A 16,513-nucleotide genomic window follows, 5' to 3' on the forward strand; every position below is an offset into this window, starting at 1 on the left:
TTGACAATGCATTAAAGTTCGACAAACACATAACACTGACAATGAAAAAAGTACATATAAAACTTGATACTCTATACAGAGCCAGGTCCTATCTTACCAACCATGCCAGACTGGCTATATCAAGAACCCTCCTTCTTTCCTCACTACTGTACTGTTCTCAAATATTTACCGACCTTTGCAAAACCAAAATTAATAACCTTGAATCCTGCTACAATAAGATACACATATTTGCATCTAAACACCATCAAAAAACACACCACTGTATTGCCCTTCATCAACTTAACTGGATAGAACTTCCAAACTTACTTATAATAAATCAATGATTAATCACCTATTCAGTTATGAATAATCCAGATAACTGCCCAGCTCTAAGGGACCTGGTCCCAACCATATACTAACCTTAAAACTTTAAGGTCAGCAGAGAAGGTACTACTCGAAGTTAACAAATCTCATAACTTGTATGGAGACTCCTTATATGGTTGCAAAATCTCTAAATACTGGAACACTCTTCTTCAACATATACTAGCTATCAATAACACTCATAATTTCAAGAAGGCCCTAAAAATATTTCTTGACTCAATGGACATGCTGCTGTTCTCCTCCAGACTAACCTGTTTTTTTCTACTTCTGTCCTCCATTTCTGCTTCTAAACAAGCTCTCATATCCCCCTTTACAGGGTTACCACCTTATCATTTGATCCTTTTTGTGTGTAAATATAATCAAAAATTCTTTGTAACTGTTTTGTACTGTGCTTTGATCCTATAGCTGTAATAATTGTATAACTATGTAACATATTTTGTGGGTTCTTTCTGCTTGTATAACTATGTACATGTACTGGAGCTTTTCTCCCACCCTGGGTCTCCACTGAAAATGGGCTATTTTGCCCAATTGGACATTTATCCGATAAACAAATGTAAATAATAATAAATATACTTTAGAGTCACCTACAAGTTTTACAAAGTCCAAAAAAGTGCAATATTTCCAGATTTTCTTCTTCTGTCATGTTTTAGAAAGTTAATTACTGCTTTGTAATCACACATTCATCAATTTCCAGGTTACTGATTTTATTCTCCAAACATACATTATGTCATGCTTTACAGTCCCCTACAAGTTTAAGAAAACCCAAGAAAGTCCAATATTTCCATATTTTCTTGTTCTATTCCTATTCATCTCCAGCTCCCAAACCCATTGTTTCCAGGTTATCTTGTTCTATTCCTTTTCATCTCCATCTCCCAAACCCTGTCTCTATTTCATTTCCGATGAACTCTCAATTCTTCTAGTGAACTCTCAATTCTTCTAGTCAACTCTTGTACTCTTTTCCCTCTCGCAAGCATTTGACATTGAAACACTGGAAAATGTTTCAATGGTACAGTCTCTCTATGTTCTTTATTACCAGAAGAAAAAGAAGCAGAATCTCCTTCTATTTCACAATTCACTTTTTGTTGGACAAACTTTTGCATTTCTCTTTAAGCATGTACTTCATCAAAAAATGATTTTGTTCCTCCAAGGAAAAATATTTTGAAGGTAGCTGTGTACAGCAGTTTCAATCTCATGCCTGCTTCTTGACATCCCCTGAATAATGGAATACATTTACTTCTCTTCTGTCTGGTATACAATGAGTAGTCATTCTCCACAAACACTCTGTAGTCTCCCACTTTTACTACTTTGTCCTTCTGTTCTTCTGTCACATTTCTGTCAGAATCAACTCCTTCTGCTGGTAAGATTGCATCTTTGCTGTTAAAGGTCAAGGTTGTTTTCTCATAGTCAGGTTTGTAGCATACACATGATGTGCCCTTTCAGTTAACAATTCCTATTGTAGAATACCAGTCAGTTGCTTATTTTTGCTTTCATAGAATTAATACAGCCTGCTCCTTAAAGCTTCTTGTGTACAGCAGAAAATCTCAGATTTTCCCTATGTGCTCTGCCATCTTATTCTATTATTTTTTGAAACATCTCTTCTTGTGCAGTCTCATATTCAACCAACCTTTTCTTCATTTCAATCTCTGAATTTTGCAGTTTTTTCACCTTATCTGAATATCTGTTTAAAGCTTCTACCATTTTCCAGCTTTTTATTGTTTGAATTCATATATTCCATCAGTGTTTAATTTATTTTAGTCAGGTCTGTGTCCACTGGGGATGCACAAACCAGTACATTTCTTTGTGCCAGTCCCAAGCCCGGATAAATGGGGAGGGTTGCATCAGGAAGGGCATCCGGCATAAAACTTTGCCAAATCATTTCATGCAGACACCAGTAAATATTTCCATACCAGATCGGTCGAGGCCCGAGTTAACAATAACTGCCAGCAGTACTGTTAGCCAACAGGGTGCTGGCAGAAATTGGGTTACTGTTGGCTGAAGGAGGAGAAGAGGCAGAAGTAATGGCTGAAGGCAGGAAGAGAGGAGAAAGGCTAAGACTGTGGTAGTGAGGGTCGGAACTTTGAATGTTGGCAGTAGGACTGGTATAGGGAGAGAGCTGGCTGATATGATGGACAGAAGGAAGGTTGGTATATTGTGTGTGCAAGAGACCAGATGGAAGGGGAGTAAGGCTAGGTGTATTGGAGGTGGGTTCAAATTGTTTTATCATGGTGTGGATGGGAGGAGAAATGGCGTAGGAGTTATTCTGAAGGAACAGTATGCCAAGAGTGTTTTGGAGGTGAAAAGAGTGTCAGATAGAGAGATGTTTATGAAGCTAGAAATTGATGGTGTAATGATGAATGTTGTTAGTGCATTTGCTCCACAAGTTGGGTGTGCAATGGATGAGAAAGAAAAATTTTGGAGTGAATTGGATGAAGTGGTGATGACTGTACCAAAGGGTGAGAGAGTGGTGATTGGAGCAGATTTCAATGGGCATGTTGATGAAGGGAACAGAGGGGATGAGGAAGTGATGGGTAGGTATGGTGTTAAACAAAGGAATGCAGAAGGTCAGATGGTAGTGGATTTTGTGAAAAGGATGGACATGGCTGTGTTGAATATGTATTTTAACAAGAGGGAGGAGCATAGGGTTACATACAAGAGTGGAGGAAGATGCACACAGGTGGATTATATCTTATGTAGGAGGGCTAGTTTGAAGGAGATTGGAGACTGTACAGTGGTGACCGGAGAAAGTGCAGTTAAGCAGCATAGGATGGTGGTTTGTAGGATGACGTTGGTGATCAAGAGGAGGAGGAGGAGTGTGAGGGCAGCACTAAGGATCAAATGGTGGAAATTGAAAAAGGGTAATTGTGAGGTGGAGTTCAGGGATAAGTTAAGACAGGCACTGGGTGGCAGTGAAGAGTTACCAAATAGCTGGGTAACTACAGCAGAGCTAGTAAGGGAGACAGCTAGAATGGTGCTTGGTATTACATCTGGACAGAGGAAGGACGACAAGGAGACATGGTGGTGGAATGAGGAAGTACAGGAGAGTATACAGACAAAGAGGTTGGCAAAGAAGAAGTGGGATTGTCAGAGAGATGAAGAAAGTAGACAGGAGTATAAGGAGATGAGGTGCATGGCAAAGAGAGAGGTGGTGAAGGCTAAGGATAAGGCATATGAAGAGTTGTATGAAAAGTTGGACACTAAGGAGGGAGAAAAGGACCTGTACCGATTGGCTAGACAGAGGGACCGAGCTGGGAAAGATGTGCAGCAGGTAAAGGTGATAAAGGATAATGAGGGAAACATACTCACAAGTGAGGAGAGTGTGTTAAGGAGATGGAAAGACTACTTTGAGGGGTTGATGAATGAAGAGAATGAGAGGGAGAGAAGGTTGGATGATGTAGGGATAGTGAATCATGAAGTACAATGGATTAGCAAGGAGGAAGTAAGGATAGCTATGAAGAGAATGAAGAATGGAAAGGCTGTTGTCCCAGATGACATACCTGTGGAAGCATGGAGGTGTTTAGGTGAAATGGCAGTGGAGTTTTTAACCAGATTGTTTAATGAAATCTTGGAAAGTGAGAGGATGCCTGAGGAATGGAGAAAAAGTGTTTTGGTACCGATTTTTAAGAATAAGGGTGATGTGCAGAGCTGTAGTAACTACAGAGGGATTAAACTGATCAGTCACAGCATGAAGTTATGGGAAAGAGTAGTGGAAGCTAGGTTAAAAAGGGAAGTGATGATTAGTGATCAGCAGCATGGTTTCATGCTGGGAATGAGCACTACAGATGCGATGTTTGCTCTGAGAGTGTTGATGGAGAAGTACAGAGAATGTCAGAAGGAGTTGCATTGTGTTTTTGTAGACTTAAAGAAAGCATATGACAGGGTGCCTAGAGAGGAGTTGTGGTATTGTATGAGGAAGTTAGGAGTGTCAGAGAAGTATGTAAGAGTGGTACAGGATATGTACGAGGGTAGTGTGACAGCGGTGAGGTCTGTGGTGGGAGTGATGGATGCGTTTAAGGTGGAGGTGGGGTTACATCAAGGATCAGCTCTAAGCCCTTTCTTATTTGCAATGGTGATGGACAGGTTGACAGACGAGATCAGACAGGAGTCCCTGTGGACTATGATGTTTGCAGATGACATTGTGATCTGTAGTGAGAGTAGGGAACAGGTGGAGGAGACCCTGGAGAGATGGAGATATGCTCTAGAGAAAAGAGGAATGAAGGTCAGCAAGACTAAGACAGAATATATGTGTGTGAATGAGAGGGAGGATAGAGGAATGGTGAGGATGCAAGGAGTAGAGGTGGCGAAGGTGGATGAGTTTAAATACTTGGGGTCAATACTTCAGAGTAATGGTGAGTGTGGAAGAGAGGTGAAGAAGAGAGTACAGGCAGGATGGAGTGGGTGGAGAAGAGTGTCAGGAGTGATTTGTAACAGACGAGTACCTGTAAGAGTGAAAGGGAAGGTCTACAAGAGGGTAGTGAGACCAGCTATGTTATATGGGTTGGAAACAGTGGCATTGACAAAAAGGCAGGAGTTTGAGCTGGATGTGGCAGAGTTAAAGATGTTAAGATTTGCACTGGGTGTGACGATGGTGGACAAGATTAGGAATAAGTATATTAGAGGGTCAGCCCAGGTTGGAAGGTTTGGAGACAAAGCCAGAGAGGCAAGATTATGTTGGTTTGGACATGTGCTGAGGAGGGATGCTGAGTATATTGGGAAAAAGATGCTAAGGATGAACCTACCAGGTAACAGGAAAAGAGGAAGGCCTAAGATAAGGTTTATGGATGTGGTGAGAGAGGACATGCAGGTGGTTGGTGTGACAGAGCAAGATGCAGAGGACAGGAAGAAATGGAAACAGGTGATCCACTGTGGCGACCCCTAATGGGAACAGCCGAAAGAAGATGATGAGTCAGGTCTGTGTGCAGTTGTCTTATACTTTTCTATAGGTTACTGGAATTCACGTCATTTCTGGAACTTGCACTGCTTTTTGCTAAACAGCTGCAGTATTTTTCCCAGTCAGTGTTTTTTCATCGCCTTTGTAGCTGATTTTCCTTCAGGTCCTCTCTTTCTTCCTGGCATCCAGGCAGTGCACTTACTAACCAATTACTGAAATTCACCCAGAAATCCAGGTCCACTGACTTTCTCTGCTAAGTTTCTGTTTTTACACTGGGAGAGCTAGAAGTAAGCTATTACTCAACGTGTAGCCATCTTGGAAGTCCTTATTTATCTGGTATGTTGGTGAGAATAACATCTAAAATATATTTTTCCTGACATCTCATTAAGTTAAAAACTCTGCAATTGTATAGCTAGACAAAAACAGACAAACCTACCACTCTCCAAACTTTTTTTTTGCAGCGACAACCCTCCCTGCACCATTATTTAGCTATCAAACCCCCTGCACCCCTTAATTTACACATACTAACACCATAATCACAAAAAACTTGGGAAACAGAGAAAAGACCACATACTGTACAAACACTGCTGATACACAAGTAGAAATTGCACCAGTAGTGATTTTTTTAAGGTGAATATGGATCAAGATGCAGAAAATTGAAAAATGTAATTTGGCAAATTGAATGATCCATTTATTTATTTATTTTATTTTTTATTACTTGTTGAATGGGTAGTTCCACTAAGCTAGTGACCTCTTTTTATGGGAGAACCAAGGTGGCATTTATACTTGTTAAATAAATTTGTTAGAGTCAGACTGTAAAAATCATTGAGTTATTCAAAAACAATGTCAATCAATAACAAACAATAATGCAGGAGAACTCAAGTATCTTATACTCTAATGTACATTAGGAGGCAAAAAACCATACACAAACTTGTACAGAATTTTGTCTGCTTTATTGACAGAAGACTCCATTTTTATATATGTCATTATCAGTTTTGCCCACCTCACTGGCGTGGTCAGTGACAGGGTCTTTACATCATAGTAACTTATGAAAAAGTGCTGAGATGGTGTTTTTCAAAGTCCTTTTCCCATGAGAATGTTACAGCCTTGCAAGCACCTGGTCAGTCACGATGACCTCCTGAGGATGTAGCCAATTCAAGGCTCTTAGATTAGTTCGAATACAATAGATGTATGTCTTCTTTAATGCCTCTCTTTGTCTTTCTTGTTCACCAGCTGCACTATCTCTGATAGTGCGACAAGGCTATTCTCCTGGTGGAAGCAGGAAAAAGATATGCATGCAGGCAGATTTATTATTTTCTAACTTTGCAAAATAATCTTTACTTGAAAGACATGAGCCAGGCTGCTTGAACGCTGCCAAGGCTAAATTTCTGATTACACTGCAGCTTGTGCTTCAAGCAATAATATGCAAGTTTATTTCTACTATTATTCTAGTAAAACAGAATTAAATGCATTACATATCATACTACTTTTCAAACTTTGTTCTCTATTATAGATTTAAGTACATTTATTCCTAACTAAGGCACACATTTCTCTACATATATTTGACCACACAGCTTATATATGTTTGAATGTTTGAATACACATCTTCCTAAGCAGCATACATTGTAAATATATTTTTCTAGGCAGCATGTATGTAAATATATTTTCTAAGCAGCATGTATAGATTTTTCTAACATTCTCCCTCCTGTTAATGCATTTCATTCTATTTGAAACATAAACAGTATTATTTCATTTCTTAGCCTTTTCCTTTCAAGGACTCTCAGCTAAGTAAGTCATTTGTTTTATATTTCAGATAGGCTTTCACTTGGTATCAATAAATTCAATTCCATATCTTGGTACATAGTTTCAGTCACTGATACATCAACTAAGTCTTTAACTAATTTTTTCACACAGGGTATCCCGCAGCAGACACATGCTCCAATTATGAGCAGTACTACACAAATTGCAATCAGAATGTTCATAAGGACCGACCCCCACCCCCCAAACAGATTCTGGAAAAAGTTCGTCAGTGGGTTTGGGCCTGGTTCTGCCATTGCTGACACCTGCTGTATTACCTCCAGGTGATCATTGATTTCATGCTGGTTGTCTGGAATGTACGCACAGCATTCTTCTTTGATAAGCGCCGCATTACCACCTCTCTTCGCTAGGGTGAAGTCGAGCCATTCTGTTCTGTACGACAACTGTTCTCATTGCATTCATTTCTACAGTCACAAGTTCAAGAGCGGGAAAAGACGCATTGCTCATTACTTGAGGAGTTTTGACAATTTCCTCAGTTCCCAAATCGATTTGACTGCTCCGTAGGCTGGGAATATCCCAGCCAGGATATAACACTGTCACTCAAGTCCATATGGGTCAACTTTTCTTTGTCCTTCACAGCCGAATGATCCTTCCAGCTTGCTTCAATCTTACCCACTGGATTAGCAGGTTTTTTGACTGTGTTCTCGGCTTGCTGAGCTACATTTCTTACATTACGTATTTTACCCAGGGGCAATTCTGCAGTATGTCTTATGGCTGGAACCAGATAACCCAAAAAACAACTGCCGGACCAATTCTCAGGTAACCATTTATAGGCCTTTTTTCCACAAACAAAATAACAGTTTTCTACTTTTGTACTGATGCGGGTTAACCCTGAATGAAACATTTTCTTATCTATAACAGATAATTGTCTATATATTTCAGGAGTTTTTTGCACATCTCTCAATGTTGTTTTCATCAAGCTTAAGTATGAACCATAATTCGTGCTACAACTAGTACCTTGGTCTACAGGTTTTATATAACATTTGTAAGACACAGTTATGTTACAGTTACTCCAACCAACCTGGAGTGTATCATTTTTAACAAAACAAACAATTCCTTTCTGAGTAACAGGCAAATATAATGCCACTTTGTCTTGTGATCTCACAGTGCCTGTATCAAATAATAGGTTTTCCCAAGTTTCATTTATCCCCAAGGGGACAGCAGACATCAAAAGTCCTCCATATGCTGTGGGTATTGCAGTACAAACCCAGCAATTTGAAACGCTCATAGTCTCTACATAGACTCGTTTCATAGCCAGGTATGTGTTAAAGTTTGGGTGCCAGTCTATAGCCAGTCCTTCATCACGTTTTATTAATTTCACTTCTGTAGTTATATGCAAGAAAAACCATAACAACAAAAAGGTTACTACAAACATAGTTAATAAGTGTATGATCAGTAGGCCAGTGAACCAATGTCTCTGGGGTTGTTTCACATTTTTATTCATTCTGCCTCTGGCCATCCTGTTCCTGTGGTATGTCAGTTAAAAGGTGTTTATCCAGACTAAATTTCTTGACAGGTTTGCAGTGTGTCAAATGAACCCAAGATGATCTCTCAGCAATTTTACTGCAGTAGGTGTTGCCAATAGTACCTGGTACGGACCTTCCCACTTTGGACTCGCCCAGTTCTTTCTTTTTATGATTTTCAGCCAAATCCAGGACCCCGGGGTCAGCACGGCCTCCGGTTTTGCTTCTTGTTTATCTGAAAAGAGTTCAACTGCAAAACAGTCTTATTTGTTAACAATTTCTTCATATAACTAGCTAATGAGCCATCGGCCTCCAGCTCTGCAGGCATGAGGGCCTTCCATTGTGGCACACAATATGCCCTTCCAAACACTATCTCAAAGGGGTCAAGCCCTTTACATTTGGAACAGTACACATGCACAGCAGTGCGAAAGGCAGACAGCAAACCCAAGTCTTTGGGCACTCACTCAATAATGTTCACAACTTGTTCTTCAAAATTCCATTGTACCTTTCCACCAGTCCTGCTGACTGAGGGTGATAAGCACAATGGTTTTCAAAGAAATCCCAAAAATCTCCCAAGCTGCTGTATTGTCTGGTTTACAAAATGTGTTCCATTGTCACTATAAATTCTTTCCGGTATGCCAAATCTAGGAATGATTTCTTTCACTAGGGCTTTTGCTACTGTTGCTGCATCCGGATTTCTAGTTGGAAAGGCTTCTACCCATTTTGAAAACATATCTATGATCACTAAACAGTATTTTTCCCTTCACATTTATTCAGTTCTATGAAATCCATACAAATAGTATGGAACGGATAGGGTGGTGTTGGAAAGCTCCTCGCTCGGTTTAAATGCTCCTGTGCATGATGCTTGCTACAAATATGACATGTTGCACAAAATTTTTGTGTATAATTAAATAAATCCATTATGTTTGGAATGTTATATAAACTAACTGTACCATACCCGGTGTTGAGCCGTGGCTCTGACCATGACTCAACAAAGATCTATATCTAAATAAATTAGATGGCAATATGGGCTTTTCTCTTTGGAGATGTACAGTCCCCTTCAAGGATTGCTCCTCGTTTTATCCACTTTTGCTTTTCTGCTTTTGTAGCTAATGTCTGCATTGTTTTTAACATTTCTAAATCTAGAGTCTCAGAAGGTTGTAGTTCTTCATTTAAGAGCACAGTTTCTGGGTCTGAGGCAGCTTTGCAGCTGCATCAGCCCGAGCATTCCCTTTGAAATTCTATCTTGTTGTTTGGTATGGGCTGCACATTTACAGATAGCTATTCTAGTGGGTAACTGAATAGAATCTAACAGGTTCAAAATCAATTGTGCATGATTGATCGGCTTGCCAGTAGATGTTATCATTCCCCTGTTTTTCCATTGTTGTGCAAAGACATGCACTGTAGAGAAAGCATACTGACTGTCAGTATATATGTTAACACATTTGTCTTTTGCTAGAGTGCAAGCACGTGTCAAAGCTATCAATTCTGCTGCTTGAGCTGACAGGTTATGTTGCAGGGGTTGTGCTTCTACGATTTCGTCATCAGTCACTACTGCATAACCCACTAGGTTTTTTCCTGTAGGACCTCGTCTACAGGACCCATCCACAAAAATGTCACCTCTGCCGGCTAAAGGTACATCAGTAAGATCTTGTCTGGGTGTGGTTATTTGTTCCATTTCCTGTAGGCAGCTGTGTGGTGTGCCATCCACAGGAATCGGAAGTAATGTCGATGGATTTAATGTTGTGCAACGTTCAATTGTCATATGGGGTTGACTCAATAGTATGGTCATGCAAGAAAGATGTCTGGCAGGGGATAAAAATGCTATTTTTCTTGCAGTAAAATTATCGCAACTGCATGAGGTACTCATAGCGTGAGAGGATGAAACAATACCACTGAGGCTGAAGCTTGCACTGCCATAGCTGCTGCGACTACTGCTTGTGCGCAGGGTGGTAATGATCGTGCCACGGATCTAACTGTGATGAATAGTAAGCTATGGGCGTTGCTTGCCGCCATGTTGTTGCGTCAGTACTGACGTCATATATCCCTGCCTACAATCTACAGTTTGAAAAATCTCTTATGGTAATTCGAAGCCCTAGAACTAATGATGAAACTATCAGTTGCTTTAGTCTGCAAAAGGCTGCTTCTGCTTCCCGAGTCCAGTGTAGTGTTTCTTGTGCTGCCATTGGTGCTTTAAATATTAAATCAGCCAATGGAGCCGTTTCTAAAGCATAATTCGTATCCAACTTGACAAAATTAGTTGTTCCCAAGAAGGACATCATTTCCTTTTGGTAGTTGGTCTAGGTGCTTGTAAGATTGCTGTTTTCCTATCTTCATCTAATGTTCTGCCTTCTTTGGATATCACATATCCCAGGTATTTAACCTGTTCTTTCCAAAGTTGCAATTTATGTTTATTCACTTTATGCCCTTGCACAGCTAAGAATTTCAACAATGCTATTGTATCTTCCTTACACTGCTGCTGGGTAGGGGCTGCAAGCAGGATGTCATCTACATAAAGTAGTACTTGGCTGCCCCTGGTGGAGAAAACCCGCCAGGTTGCTAGCCATCTCTTGTGCGAATATTGTTGGACTTTCACTATATCCCTGTGGTAGTCGGTGTACGTATACCTTTTGCCCTGAAATGTAAATGCAAACCAATGCTGGCTGTCAGGGTGGATAGGTATTGAAAAATGCATTGCTAATATCTACCACGGTGAAATATTTTGTTGGCTTCAAATCATTTAACAAGGTATGTGGGTCTGGCACCGTAGGTGCCCTTGGTATGACCGCATCATTTACAGCCTGTAAATCTTGTACCATCCGCCATTCCCGTTTGCTTTTTACAGGAAATAGGGAGTATTACATGGTGAATCTAAGGATTCTACCAGTATCCCTTTCTTAAGTAATGCCATTATGATAGGTTTGATTCCCTGTTCCACATCCTTGCTCAAAGGATATTGTCTTTCCTTGGTCTAAAGGCCGATTTTCGTGTAATAACTACTGGCCCTGCTGTTGAATAAGTCCTACATCTGATTTTCCTGTTGACCAAAGAACATTTGGTATTTCGCTCAAAGCTTTTTCTTCTTCTTCTATCAAGAACGCCAGTCAGCTGTCTTCACTCTGTTGTAAGTGTACAGCTGGGCGTGCTTGCGTTAACCAATTTAGTTTTTGTTTCTGTACTCCTAAGTCCGATAACTCTAAATCAGTTAGTCTCTCCCATTTTGCCACTTTGTCACCCAAGTCTACCCACCTAACATTCTTGTTTTTGGTTAGGCTAACATGTGGTAGTTTATTGGATTTGTACAATTCCAAGAATTCCTGAGGTAATGAACAACTCACTACGCCATTGCCCTCAGTGTCCCAATATAGAGTCCGCAGTATTAGTCTATTTGCGGGATTCCTGAACAATTTTTGTTCATATTCTTTATCAGGTCCTGATGTGCTGCAATAATATAGGGTACAATGTAACAAATGTTGCTGATCAACATCGAGGGGAAGCACCTTGCTGGTGGCTACATTCATCAGTTCCTTGGTCACCGCCCCTGGACCGGTTGTAACCAGATCCTGGCTGTACCAATAATAGGCCTCACCCTCCGATCGTACTACAAAAGTATCAGTTTGTCTCTGTGCCTCCATACCGTTCATGGTAGGGACTACCGCTATGCCAAAAAGTTGCATAAGATCTCTTCCTAATAAGTTCATGGGGCATTTGGTAGAAAGTACTATTTTACTTTTCTGGGTCATACCCGAGACGGGATCAGTTATTGCTATATCATGGGAAAGTGGTTCCCTGTACAGCTGTCCATTTGCTGCTTTCACTAATATGTAATCAGGTGACTCAGAATGTTCCGGTAACTTTGAAGGATGTATCAAAGTTCGTGATGCTCCTGAATCACACAAAAATTTGACTTCTCTCCCTTCCACCAGAAGTGTAACTTCCGGTTTCGTGTCTGCTAAATAGAGCTCTAAGCTCAGTAATGCCAAATCCAAAACTTCACTCTCCCCAACTTCTACATCCGGTTGCATGTCATTTGTTTCTTCTAAGGTATTTACATTATTCCCCTGCTCATTAGTCTCTCCTGGTGACTGCTGAGCAGCATAACTGTCATATAGTCAATCCTCATCTTCCTTATCCTTCTTTTCCACAGGTGCCTTGCTCCTGCAATCCCTTGCCAAATGTCCCTTCTTACCGCAATTGAAGCACTCACCTCTTTTCTTCCTGTCCTCATAAATTTCTGAGTTTCTGTCAGAGCGTTTGTTACCTTGAGTATTCCGCTTACCCTTCTTGGCTGTTTGTACTACAAAAACTTCCGCACCGTCTTCAGCTGTGAAGACCTGCGTTTTCTTTTTCTTTTTACTGTTAAAATGTTTTTCGGCATGTCTAGCATACTCTAACAAGGCTTGAAGCCTACTTGTTCGGTGATCTATCATGTGCTTCGTGATGAAGCTATTGATAGGGACAATACAACCTTTCAAAATGCATTCTTCAATTGTTGTTCATATGAGCTATCATTCTTTTGATTTTCGGGAATAGGCATGCCACTATGGTTATTAAAACATTCTAATAATCTACCATAGTATGCATCTACTGTTTCATTATCTTGTTGTACACATTGGTTAATGCAAGTCCAGTCTGCCCTAGGTTTCCATTTTTCAGTAATGCGGTCTGTAAGACCCTTCAATCTAGCATCTAGTTCTGCGTCACTATGTGGGAGTGGCCTGAGTTGCGTCCACGGGCATTCCAGGCGCCACAAATCATGTGCCAGTCTGGACCTAAAATTTGTCTAACTACTCTTTCTACCTCTTCCCCATTTAGGTGGTAACTCAATCTCATGCCCTGTAAATCCTGTAGAAATTTCTCAAAGTTAATTTTTGGATGGGGAATTCCTTCTGTAGCTTTTCGGATGTCTTCCGGTGTCCATGGTCTATACACTAAGAGAGTTGAGGCCTGGCCCTCCTGTCCTGCCTGTGGGTTTGGTACTTCTGTTAATGGACAGATTTCCTCACTCTCATCTAATAAACTTCCGCTTGGTTGAACATCTATAAGCGTTTGGCGTGTTCGGGATCTAGTCCCGATAGGTTCTCTTATAAATGGTTGTCTTAATATCCCTGTTGTCTCTGGGTAACGTGGGGGTCCAGCCTCCCGCTTCATATTCTAAGTAAGGCATCGGAGGAGGTGGTAGGGGAGGACCGATGCTACTATTATGTTATTATCCTCTTTGTCTAAAAATAATGCCTTTGCATTTTTATTTTCTGTTCCTTCAGTTCACTTCCTCAATCCACCTATGTGCTTGAGGAACACCCAACTGTTGTTGTTTTTGCCTGACCTCCTCGTCAGATTTTAACTGTTTCAAAAGTTTTACTAATGATATTTTATCTAATTTACCATCAAAGTCATACTTGTTAACCCATTTTGAAAAATATCTCACATTATCTGCTCTCTGTAATTGCATGTATTTTGCATCTTCTGTTAGGCGGGTCACGTGACCCTTTAGTGCATTCATTTCCCATGTCTCTGAAAGAGAAAAAGAAGAAGAGAGAGAGAAAAAAGAACTGTTACGTAACCCTTTCTCTTGTACCACGTGGTATCTTATTCCCGTATTCACAGTAGTGTCTAGAATGACTGTTTACTTTGCTTTGTTTATTTCCTGATCTATGACTCAAGATACAATACTTGACTACCTCTCTCCTGCTATCACAAACCTTAGCAATAGCACAGTGTAACCTGGTCCCTGATCTAAAACAAAACAAAGAGAGGAATTCTGCTTACCCGAGCCTCCGCTTATGTTTGATATGCTTTTTAGGATCCAGTTTTCCGCCGCCACAGATCAGACAAGTGGACAGCCTCTTTAGACACGACAATTCAGTCTGAGGTCTTTCCTTCTTCTGCAGATTTCGGTACCACCTATATATTCTGACCTGCAGCTTATCAAGGGAATTCCGGCACGATTAGGACCAAAATGTTAAATAAATTTGTTAGAGTCAGACTGTAAAATCATTGAGTTATTCAAAAACAATGTCAATCAATAACAAACAATAATGCAGGAGAACTCAAGTATCTTATACTCTAATGTACATTAGGAGGCAAAAAACCATACACAAACTTGTACAGAATTTTGTCTGCTTTATTGACAGAAGACTCCATTTTTATATATGTCATTATCAGTTTTGCCCACCTCACTGGCGTGGTCAGTGACAGGGTCTTTACATCATAGTAACTTATGAAAAAGTGCTGAGATGGTGTTTTTCAAAAAGTCTTTTTCCCATGAGAATGTTACAGCCTTGCAAGCACCTGGTCAGTCACGATGACCTCCTGAGGATGTAGCCAATTCAAGGCTCTTAGATTAGTTCAAATACAATAGATGTATGTCTTCTTTAATGCCTCTCTTTGTCTTTCTTGTTCACCAGCTGCGCACTATCTCTGATAGTGCGCACAAGGCTATTCTCCTGGTGGAAGCAGGAAAAAGATATGCATGCAGGCAGATTTATTATTTTCTAACTTTGCAAAATAATCTTTACTTGAAAGACATGAGCCAGGCTGCGCTTGAACGCTGCCAAGGCTAAATTTCTGATTACACTGCAGCTTGTGCTTCAAGCAATAATATGCAAGTTTATTTCTACTATTATTCTAGTAAAACAGAATTAAATGCATTACATATCATACTACTTTTCAAACTTTGTTCTCTATTATAGATTTAAGTACATTTATTCCTAACTAAGGCACACATTTCTCTACATATATTTGACCACACAGCTTATATATGTTTGAATGTTTGAATACACATCTTCCTAAGCAGCATACATTGTAAATATATTTTTCTAGGCAGCATGTATGTAAATATATTTTCTAAGCAGCATGTATAGATTTTTCTAACAATACTACTAGGGGAAATTTGGCCAGGGCATTAGAGAACTTCCCATACTCTTTCCAGTGGGTGCCATGGGATCTTTTACATCCATGTGAGCTACCACCAACTCAGATGGTTGGGACCTTGGTTTAACATCTCATCCAAAGAATGGCACACTAAGGATGTGTTTATATTACCTCATCAAAAATTTACTGCATCGAAGCAATAAATGTCAAACACAATTGATTGATGCAGTAAAATATCAAACGAGGATAAAAAAACAAAAAAACAACAAAAAAAAAAACTAAAGGGTGTAGGCAGGGGGAAAAGCCCCCCTGCACCCCCCACATGGGGGGCTACACCCCTCACACCCCCACAGCCCCCGCTACTTAAATATACCAACTCCGAGACTGCACTCCATTGAAGTAAATGGAAATCTCCCCTACAGAGATTTCCGTTTACCTGGCTGATATTCTTCGCTTTCAATATTGTCGTGCCAACAATATCAGATTCGATATTGTCAGCTTGCGACAATATAATATAGACCCCTAAGGACTGCAGCACCCCATGTCACCGCCCCGTTACAAACTTTCAGCAGAAGCGGTGCTAATCTAAATACAATTTAAAAAATGTATAGTAGAAAACTATGTACTTTTGTCCAGGAGTTTTTGATCTTGTTTTTGCTGCACTATCGCACTGCATGCTTAGCAGAACATTATAGATTTTTATATTATTAAAAACAATAGTCCTAGCATTTCAAACAGGGTCATCTTTCCATGCCTTGGCACTGCAGTGTTAATGAATTAGTGATTTTTAATTTTGAAATTTTACATTTCATTAATTTTAAATTTGGAATATAGTGACTAGTACTTAGCCAGAACATAGTTACTACCATTCATTTAACTAGGCTTTAAGTTGGTCATAACCAGTTGTAGTAGCTTGTGAATCACAGTACATTGGGTACAAAATGTGAAGGATCTTCCTAGTTCATACTAAAATAACCTAGCAAAAAGAAGATGTCTTTACATTCAATGATGCAGTATTCTTAACAGATGGGATTCCCTGCTGTGGAACCTTGACCGTCCAGCTAGTCTACCAAAGACTATTTGTTGCTTTCAAAAGGTATGTCAAACATCA

The sequence above is a fragment of the Protopterus annectens genome, chromosome 10.part0 (assembly GCF_019279795.1).
Source record: "Protopterus annectens isolate FY-2018-M chromosome 10.part0, PAN1.0, whole genome shotgun sequence".
In the NCBI taxonomy this organism is placed as follows: Eukaryota; Metazoa; Chordata; order Ceratodontiformes; family Protopteridae; genus Protopterus; species Protopterus annectens.